This window comes from Dromiciops gliroides, chromosome 1 (genome assembly GCF_019393635.1).
Source record: "Dromiciops gliroides isolate mDroGli1 chromosome 1, mDroGli1.pri, whole genome shotgun sequence".
In the NCBI taxonomy this organism is placed as follows: Eukaryota; Metazoa; Chordata; class Mammalia; order Microbiotheria; family Microbiotheriidae; genus Dromiciops; species Dromiciops gliroides.
The window spans coordinates 126,970,874-126,981,742 of NC_057861.1; positions in this window are offsets into that span (position 1 = coordinate 126,970,874).

Below are 10,869 nucleotides of genomic sequence, written 5' to 3' on the forward strand. Positions count from 1 at the left end.
GAAGAAGAAGAAGAAGAAGATTTTCCCCCTTTTTGGGGGGAGCAGGGCAATGAGGGTTAAGTGACTTGCCCAGGGTCACATAGACAGTAACTGTCAAGTATCTGAGGCTGAATTTGAACTCAGGTCCCCCTGAATCCAGGGCCAGTGCTTTATCTATTGTACCACCTAGCTCCTCCCAGAAGATTCTTACATAGTTGAGCTTGTAGTTAAAAGTGAGTTGAGGGGGCAGCTAACACACACAGACACTTATAAGTTGATTTAAGCATACAGAAGTTAAGACTCCTGTCTATGATCATAAAGCTAGTAAGTGTTAAAGGTTAAATTTGAACCCATAATTTATTGAGTCTGATCCCAGTCCTTAATGCACTAAACAATACTCTCTCTACATTGAATAATAGCATCTTTAAAAATAATCTCCTAAACTTTGTAATCTGCTCAATGGTATTTGTACTATTTGAGTGGGAAACAATATAAACAAATGAATTCAAATATGGATTATATCCAAAGCTAGAATTACATTTGACTTTCAAGAAAGACAATTTGGAGGCACCAATAAGCCCATAAAAATCTATTGAATGCCTAATGTGTGAATTGTAGCATATAAGGTCTTATGGAAAGATGAAATAAAAATTATAAGCAATGTTTTTGCTACCTTAGAGTTCATATTTTAGCTGAGGAAGGGAGAATACATTTTTATGAAAGTAGACTTTAGAACACATAAAACTATAAGTGAACAAATACAAATTAACTCACAGCTCTGTGGACCTGAGCTGTGGTATGTATAATAATGATGAGAGAGACAGTATTGGAGGCAGAAAGACCTAGGTTCATACCTCTCATACCTATTGCCTATGTGACCTGGGAATCCACTTGATTCTCTCTCTCTCTCTCTCTCTCTCTCTCTCTCTCTCTCTCTCTCTCTCTCTCTCTCTCTCCCCCGCCCTCCCTCCCTCCCTTCCTGCAATTGGGATTAAATGACTTGCCCAATGTCACACTACTAGTAAGTGTCTTAGACTGTATCTGAACTGAGGTCCTGTTGACTCTAGGGCTGGTGCTTTATCCTATCATACAGCTAGGTGCACCACTTAGCTGCAACTCAGGCAATCCGTAAGCACTATAGGTTATAGAGGTGTTGATGATCTCTCTTGGTGGGAGAAGTTTAAACTCAGTGAGTTTCCTACATTGTTAAAGTCCAAGATGAGAAGAAGTTATGAATTTAGGATGACTTTGGTAGATAGGAAGACATACAGATAGACAATAGATGATAAATATAGATAGATAAATAGATAGATAAACAGATAGATGATAGACATATACACACCACATCATTATTGCTTAAGAATATGGTCACAGTACTTGTGAACTTTTGCTAAATGATGAATAGCTTTTTTTTTTAATAAATACTAACTTTATTTTTCCTGATAGGGTAAAACATAAAAGGAATATGTAGCAAGTGAAACCCTGTGAATACTCTGATTTTCCTAACAATCATAATAATTTATATTAATCATTATGATATATTAGCAATTAAAAAGAAAGATATCACTATTCATATGAATATGTCAATTATATATATGTGCATATTCAATGCAAAATGCATATAAATAAGTGTACATATACATATATATATATATTTTTTTTTTTTGGTGAGGCAATTGGGGTTAAGTGACTTGCCCAGGGTCACACAGCTAGTCAGTGTTAAGTGTCTGGGGCCCGATTTGAACTCAGGTCCTCCTGAATCCAGGGCCAGTGCTCTGTCCACTGTGCCACCTAGCTGCCCCTAATAAGTCTACATATTAATATATTCATGTAAATATATGTATATTAACATATAAATGCATGTATATACATGATTGTATACATGCTTGAATTGTGTGTATATACACAGAGTCAAAATTTCCTGCTGTGACATTGTTGAGTTTTAAGTACTGTATTCTGGGATAGATTAAGAAACATTTAGTAACCTAGGAAGTGGGACTTTTCCTACTCTTTGCTGCCACTTATTGAATTTGTGAATGACCAACATGATGGATTCTCCTGAGTGACACCTCGAAAATTATCTGAAGTGAAAGATGTTAGGAGATTGCCTAGTTAGGTATCTTTGCTTATGTGATAGTTATCAAATGGCATCTTCTTACTTTTTTAAGCTATTTGTAAGGGGAAAGATCATAACATTTCATTCATCCCCATCTCAGCTTTAGCACCCTAAATAGGAACAATTGGGAAAATTTGCCAGAAAGTATCATGTGCTTGGATTTTAGTAACAAAGAAGTCTATTCTTCCCAAGGTTGGAAGTTCCTGATAAGCAATTAACATAATGCTTCATGTCATGATCATGAGCATACACATGAATGCCCACCTATTTCTGTGAATACACATGTATAAATATTGCCCTTCAACATTTAGTTAAAGCATCAACTCCCACAGATTTGATGTTCACTTCTTAGAAGGAGCAGGGTACAGAAATGATTGCAAAAAGGAAGATAAGGAAGAAAATGGCATGTTGCCTCACTAAGAGAATAATAAGCAGAGGGGGCCTCAGCTTTCTTGCTCCCTTTATGAATTTCTTGGAGACGGAGTTTTGGGAATCTCTTCCACTCCAAAGTTTTCTTATTTATATAGAAGAATTATATTGCTCTCTTTCTCGCTCTCTTTTTAAAATTATCTTTCTGTATCGGTATGTTTTTCTGCTCTCCAGCATTATTTCTATCTTTCCATCTACCTCCCATTCTCATAATGGTTCAGATCAGGAAGACTGCAAAGCTTGAATCAACAAGGTAGGTTCAACTGGTCCTAGAAGAGGTCACCTAAAGTAATGTAATTCCATACTCTGTATAAGAAATGTTTGTATATCTTGGCTCTTTGGAGTTAGAGTTCCTGCTAGGTTATTATAATCTTTATAATTTTAAAGAATGTATATATTTCTCCAAAGCTATAAACTTCCCGGAAATCTCATATGCTAGCTAGTTCTCATTAAATCTGTCTATCTGTCTTTCTTAAAGTAGTCTGTTTATGCAGTGGAATTTGCACAGCCAGGCATCCTTCAGATACTTCAGATATTAACTACATTTGTGAAATTACTGACTTAGAAAAAAAGAGGGTGGTGTACAACTCATCCAATCCCTTGACAGAATAATAATCTTAATAAATCTAGCAGAGAATAGTCACTAATTTATTTTAAGTAAAATTTTATCAATATATTTCTATTTATTTTTATTTTTTATTTTTTTGGTGAAGCAAAAGAGACTTGTCCAGGGTCACACAGCTAGTAAGTATTAAGTGTCTGAGGCCATATTTAAATTCAGGTCCTCCTGCCTCCAGGGCCAGTGCTCTATCCACTACACCACCTAGCTGCCTCTATATATTTCTTTATCACCTACATTTCCTATCTGTAGTTCTCCTCAAACCACTCTTTCATTTGTGAAATTATTTTAGGAAATGTCCCTTAAGGAATGATCTCTGTGGAATACAGCATATGTAATATTGGGCTAATTCTATAAACAACTCATTTGTATAACAGCTTGATATCCCCACCTTGAGTTTTGTTTTCCTTCTTAGATATCTATTTACTAGGAATTATCTTCTCTTGGAGCCTGCACCTTGCTACAAGAGATTTCACATCCTTAATAACACATGTTCCGCTTCTTGCTCTTTTTCTTCTTGAAGTGACATACAAGGTTGCAGTGGAATGCTTTGAAAAAACTGTGAGAATAGGAGTTGCACCCCCTGCTGGAGGGATGTTGCACAGGGGCTCAGCTATGAAGGGAGAGCCCATGATTTGGAAGATATGTTACTTTAGCATCCCAGAACTTGCATCTGTAGAGCCACCTGTTAGACTTGTCAATCAAAGCTACCAGTCAATTAGCTTGTAGCTGTGTGTGTGTGGATGGCCCTGTTTCCTATTGGAGAGGAGGCTTCTAGGAGGAGGAAAGAGCAAGGGATCTCTTTTTTGCCCTGGACATCATTTGATTGGAGCTGAAATGCTGGCTCCCTAAGATAGATAGATGAAGGAATCTTGGCCTCTTTCTCACTGATCACTAGATCAGTGCACCTTAATGAATACTTAAAAGTCTAAACTCTTGCTAAAGCTTCCAAGTTACGGTGACCACTCCATAGATTTTTAGATGGTTTAGCTAGAATTTTAGCCACAATACAAATAGCAAACTTAAAATATTTGACATGTTTTCCCATATATTCTTCCTTTGAGGTAAGGGAAATTCTTTCCATTTTGGTGGTAGGTGATATGGCTGTTGAGCCATGTAACAATTGGGGCATTGTTCTCAATTTCTAACATGTATTCCAAATATTTACTGACCAAGTATTCTGTTTTCCTATGAATAAAGAATGTGGACTCTGTCAAAATTCTAGTTATTTTAACTGCTGGATTGATGGCTTATTGTGGTGGCATCCAGTAGTATTAAGTGACTGGTGATTGAAACTTTTTCCTATTTATTCTTGCATTTTATCTCTTTTCAGTTTTTAATTATGTTTTTCATGTAGTACTTTCCAATAATTCAAACCCAATTTCTGATCAACTACTTTGTCAAGCTCGCATAACATTCTACTTTACTGGAAAAATCGATTGTATCCATCATAAACTTTATCTACGTCCAGATCTTAGAATTTCTATGGATCTCCACCCAAACTCTTATCTTTTCCAACAATTTTAGAGGAAAAATATTATCCTCATCTTTGCTAAGGCTATCCCTTTCTATTCCATCTCCTCTAGGACCATCTGATACCAATTGTTTTCTCACTCTAAAATGTTCATTCTTCATTCCTTCATTCCTTTTTTCTAGGATTCTTATATATCATTCATCTTATATTTCATTCATATCATACCATAAGGAGGAAAAACAAAAGAAACAAGCAAACCAAAATATTCCTTTGACCTTTTTCTCCACACAAATTATATACCTTTTCATTATTTCTAAATTTTGAGAGAGAGTTGTCTTTAATTCCAGCCACTACTTCAACACTACTCACTCTGCAAATCCATGCAATATGACTCCCTCCAAGTTCAATTGAATTTGGTGCCAATGTTGGTGCATGTTTACTATATGGCTACATTATTTTTGCATAAGTTGGAGTGATACCCAAACAAAGTCCCCAGAAACTTCTCTGTTTTCATTATCTCTTTCTACTTTCATTTGAACCTCTATACATATGATTTCTAAATGTCTATGCTCAAGGTTGATCTCCAGCCACAATTACCTAACTGTTGCTGTACATCTTTGCTTGGATCTCCTTCCAGAACATGAGACACAAGAAGCTTGAACTGGAAGTCACCATTTTACCTCTTGTTCTATCTATCTTCCTCACTACTTTATGGCCACTACTTTCCTTTGCCACTATCATCTTCCTGAAAACACAGGCTCAAAGTCTTCCCTGATTCTTCTCTTTCCCTAATCCCCTACACCCTACATCTCAATTATCATCAAATCTTGCTGATCAAAAATCTGTAATATATTCTATATTCAATGAGTCAGTTTGATTCTAACTACTATACCCTACTCCTATCTGCATTCACCCCTTTATTGTACTTTTATCATAATATCCTAAAGGGTGTATCTGATTCCAGACTTCCCCATTTTATAACCCTTAATAAAACTACCAAAATGATCTTCTGAAGGTATAAGCCACTCCTATGAACAAAATCTTAATTGCCTGTGAACTCTCCTAACCCTTTACCTTTTTCTATGGAATAAAATGCTTTGTGCTTAGCCTACCATTGAAGTCATTCCACAACTTATTTCTGATATCGCTCTATAGCCAGTTTTTTTTAAATTCAAAATCATACATTCATATATCTCATTCTTTTTATTTTGTATTCCATGAGTATGTACTGGCTGACTACCATGACAGGAATGCATTCACCTACCCACTCCCTCATCTCAATCTATTAAAAGCCTTCCTTTTTCTTGAAAACCAAGCTAACATGTCACCTTCAAGAGCATGTATTTTCAGACTTTTCTAGCTCACATTTCTTATAACACCTTTCAAGGTTTCTCATTGTTATAATTTGGTTCCATATTGTATCATATTCAAGTTCTAGGGTGAATCTAACACATTGCTTTGTACATAGTGGGTACCAATAACTTGCTGAACTGAATTAATTAGAAATGAACAGAAGAGCATATAGTACTACCTCACAAATAGAAAAAGAAAAATCATGATAGAGTGTCTACTTTTGGCCCCAGAGTCAGTAAGAACTGGGATTCAAGTCTTGTATTCAAAATATACTGGAAATGTGATCTTGAGGAACTGAATTAACCTCTCAGTGTCTGAGACAATACTCCAGCTTTTAAAATCAAAGGATTGTGTTGTTGTTATGGTTGCTGTAGATCCTCTGACTCTCCATGATCTCATTTGGGGTTTTCTTGCTAAATATATTGTAGTGGTTTGCATTTCCTTCTCCAGCTAATTTTACAGATGAGGAAACTGTGGCAAACAGGGTAAAGTGACTTGCCTAGGGTCACATAGCTTGTAAGTATCTGAAGTTAGTTTTTACCTCAGATCTTGTTGACTCCAGGGACAGTGCTTTATCCACTGAGCCACCTACCTGCCCATAAATTGAAGGGCAGTAGACCATTTCCTTTGGTAGAGGGACAGTTATCACTGCATAACTTTTACATCAGTGAAATCAATGATTGAGGGAGGAAAGCCTTAGAAAACAACTAATTTTATTTGAATAAAAATTATCTTAAGTAACTTGGATGAGATCCAGATAATAAAAAGTAATTCAATAACATATCAATAATATAATGATTCATGACTAAATGTCTTAAAAAGTATATTTAGTGAAATTGTTGTAATATGAGACAATGTTAATCATGCTAATAATTTGATAAAGGAATTACATATAACAATGAATTCACAAAGCTTTCTAAGAATTGAGAGAAAAAAAAAGGAAATTCCTATATTTTCAAAAATTGAAAGAATTTTGCACAGCAGAGGGTCCCTAAAACCATATTAATCCTACTAACCTGGCCTTGAATTCAACTTGACATACTCCATTTATAATGATTATATTTGGGAATAGGAATGAGCTCACATCTGAGCTCTTGTCAAAAGCACCAGAAAGACTTGTCCACTCCCCTAACTCCATCACTAGATACTCCCTATCCTGTGGCACCAGTGACAAGACCTTATTCTAGGATGCAAATAATCCTCAAGAATCCATTGGTAATGTCTCTTCATTACATTTGTAGAACCTGAACCTTAATCTGCTTTTATACATTATGCCTGACAGTAGCTTAGTTCTTTTAATCTGTTTTTGGAACTTCCCTCCCAAAATACAAATCTTTTCCTTTTGTAAACAGAAGAACACCCATCTTTTCCTTTTGTAAGCAGAATAAGACCCATCCTACTAAAGTAAACAGCCCTACCCTTACATGTTTCTAAAACTCTCAGAAACACATTTAATATTTTGGCCACCTTTGATGGTGAATTATTTAGTATAGTACAGTGCCCTTTGGCTGTTTTATCTATCTCCTAAATTATTCAACCTCCAGTTATAAAAAGTTTATTTTTTTTAAAAAAAGACATATGTCACTGTGCTAAATGGCCCTTATTAATACAGGAATTCCAGTATTAGTGTTACTGTGAACATAATTGTTTTGTTAGCTTTGTTAGAGGTAAATATATTAAGATCTTCATAGCAGCTGCTTCAGGATTTCAATTCTAAGATTTTTACATATATTAGATTAGATTGTCAATCATATAACATTTATCTTCCTTAACAGAATTAAAGAACATATATTCTAGCTTACAAAATGCCCACCGACTCCAATAGCCATCGTGATGAGAAAAATAGTCAAGGTGAACAATTTATCCAAGAGATCCTTAATTTCAGTGTTTACATTGATAATGGTTTATAATCACAATCAATTCTATTTCTTCAATTTTATAATTATGCTATTTTTAAGATTTTTTGCATGAAATAATTATTTAATCATATTTCATCTAATATTTTTCTTTTATTTTAGTTAAAACACCTTTCAGTTAAAAAACATTAATATTTTAAATCAATCAACTAACATGGATTCTTTACTTTGTGTTAGATCCTTTGCAAAATTTTTAAATACTAAAGATATAAAGTAAAAACAAAACAAAAAAGTAAAATGAAAATTTCCTGCACTTAAAAAGCTTAAATTCTAATAAAATATACACCATATGTAAATCAGAGAAGACATGATAAGTATAGAGGGGATACAAGCAATCTTTAAAAGGGATAGCACTAGAAATTGAGGGACCAGGCCAAGTCTTGTGGGTAAGGTCAAATTTGAGCTGAAATTTGGGAGAGTACTCTGAGTATAAGGAAAAGCCATTGTAAAGATATGGAACCTGAAGATGACTTCAGGAGGAACAGTAAAATAGGTCAATAAAAGCTTGATCTTAGTGTGTGTAGAGGAGAGTAGAATACAATTTGTAAGGTAGGAAGGGACCAATTTACTAAAGGAGACTGCTAAACAAGTGTCAGACAGGTAAAAAGAGATCCAATACAACATAGAGTGTGTTCAGAAAGATACTTTGGTGATAAATGGTATCACATTCTGAAGAGAGGTCTAGCAGGATTAGGAACTGGATAAGATATTAGATGGGTGAAGATCATTGGTAACTTTGGAGAGAAGAGATTCAGTTGAAGAATGATGTTGGATAAGATCAGTCAGTTTAGAATTGAGGGAGAGAAAGTGGAGGCACCTGTTGAGTGTGGCTATTGAGATAGTTTAACTGAGGAGAGTTATAGGACAAAAGCTGAAGGGCATACCAATATCTAGTGAGCTTTCACATCTTTTTTTGTTGTTGCTTTTTTTCCTTTCTTTTTTCTTTTTCTTTAAAAGTAGAAATACATGAAAATATTTGTAGATAGCAGAGAAGGAGCCAGTAGTAAGAAGAGATTAAAAATTAATGAGAAATTAGAAATATAAATGGAAGATCACTGCTGAGGAAAAAGAAAAGGATGATGAAGTAAAGGCTAAGGCTAGATATAGATGTTTGTTTAGCCTTGCCTAATAGCAGAACCACATCATTAGGGGAGATTAGAGTGAAGAAGAAGATAGTGAGTAAGGATTTGGTTCTGGGTTTTATCAATTCAATTGAGTGATGCATTTTACATAGGATGACCTCACATGTTTGTAAAGAGAAAGTATAGTGAGTTATAGAGAGTGCTGAACTTGAAGACAAAAACCCATTGGTTGAAACTATAGCTATAATATGTATTTCCACATGTCACCTAAACAATCTGAGTCTCACTTTCTTTATCTGTAAAATGGAATTAAGAATATTGCTTCCTTTAATAACAACCTCAGCATAATTGTGAGGTTCAAATGATATTTTTGAGATATTAGGAAATTACTTTGTAAATATTAAAGTAGTAGATTAATTTATTATTTTACCATTATTATTATTTAGAATCTATCTATCTGCTATTATTATCTATTATTTCTTTTGTTATTGCTATTTTGAGTAAATTTCATATCAAAAATCTAGAATTTTAAGATTCTTATTTCATGAATAATGGGCATTTTTGCATATTTTTCTTCATTTCCTTGATATCATACCAATGATGATTACCTTATTTCTTTACATTAATACATTAGCCATTCCTTTCTTAACTAGATCAGTCTCTCTGGCCTTTAGTCTCCTTAATTGTAAACCAATATAAGACTTTTTTCCCTTCCTTCTATGCATCTATAGGTATTTCATATTATACCAGATTAGAGGAACAAACCAAAAGGCAGTGTAGGTTAGACTTATTTTTTTTTTTTGCATTATTGAACTTTTGTTTCTTCCTCTATGGAAAATTGCCTATGTGGAAATAACTATGTGAAAATTTCAATAATGAAGATGAGACCACCCCAACATTTTCCATATAGTTGTGGTTACTGAAAAACAGTAGAATGATGCCAGACTCAATCTAGACCTGAATTGTAGAAATTTGTACCATTATGTTCTTAGTAGGAAAAGGAATTCTCTAATTTCAATTCATGTGCTCATGAAGGAACCCACTGTGCCTTTTCTTTCTAATCCACCAGGAAAATGATTAATCTCAAAATATATTTCTAGTAGCAACCCAATTGAGCTAATGTTTGTATACATCTAGCACAGAAATACATTTCTAATACAAAAGCTATTATCATTTACTACAATTTATAATGAGGTTTCTTTTTGTTAATATTTTTAGCTATTACCTTGGACACAAGTTTAGACAGTTTTCTTCTCTCAGGGAAATACAGAAACAGCAAAATTATCAAACATCCTTCAAAAGCAAAAATGTCACAGTTCTTGGACTCAAGAATCTTATATTGTCCTGTACCTATTTAGTGCAGTGGATAAAGCACTGGCTCTGGATTCAGGAGGACTTGACAGTTACTAGCTGTGTGACCCTGGGCAAGTCATTTAACCTTAATTGCCCTGAAAAAAACAAAACAAAACAAAACAAACAACCAAAAATCAAACCAAAAAAAAAATCATATTCTATGGGAAGAAGTGGAGTAAATTTACAAGGCAATATTTTTGATACAGTATTTTATTATTTATATTTTAAAATATTTCCCAATTACATATAAAAATTATTGACAATCATTTTCTAAATGATGAAGTCATGATTCCTTCCTTTCTCCCATAGCTTCCCCTTCCTTGAGAAGGCAAACAATTTAATATCAATTATATCTGTAAAAATATATAATGTTAATATGAAGTTTTCATGGTCAATAGGTAGCTCACATACATACTTATGTATGGTTTACAACATTGGCATCAAACTCAAATAGGAATGAGACTTTGAACCATATATAAGCATATCTATAGGCACCTGAATTCAAAGACCATTTATTAATATTATGTTATATTATATTGTAACGATTG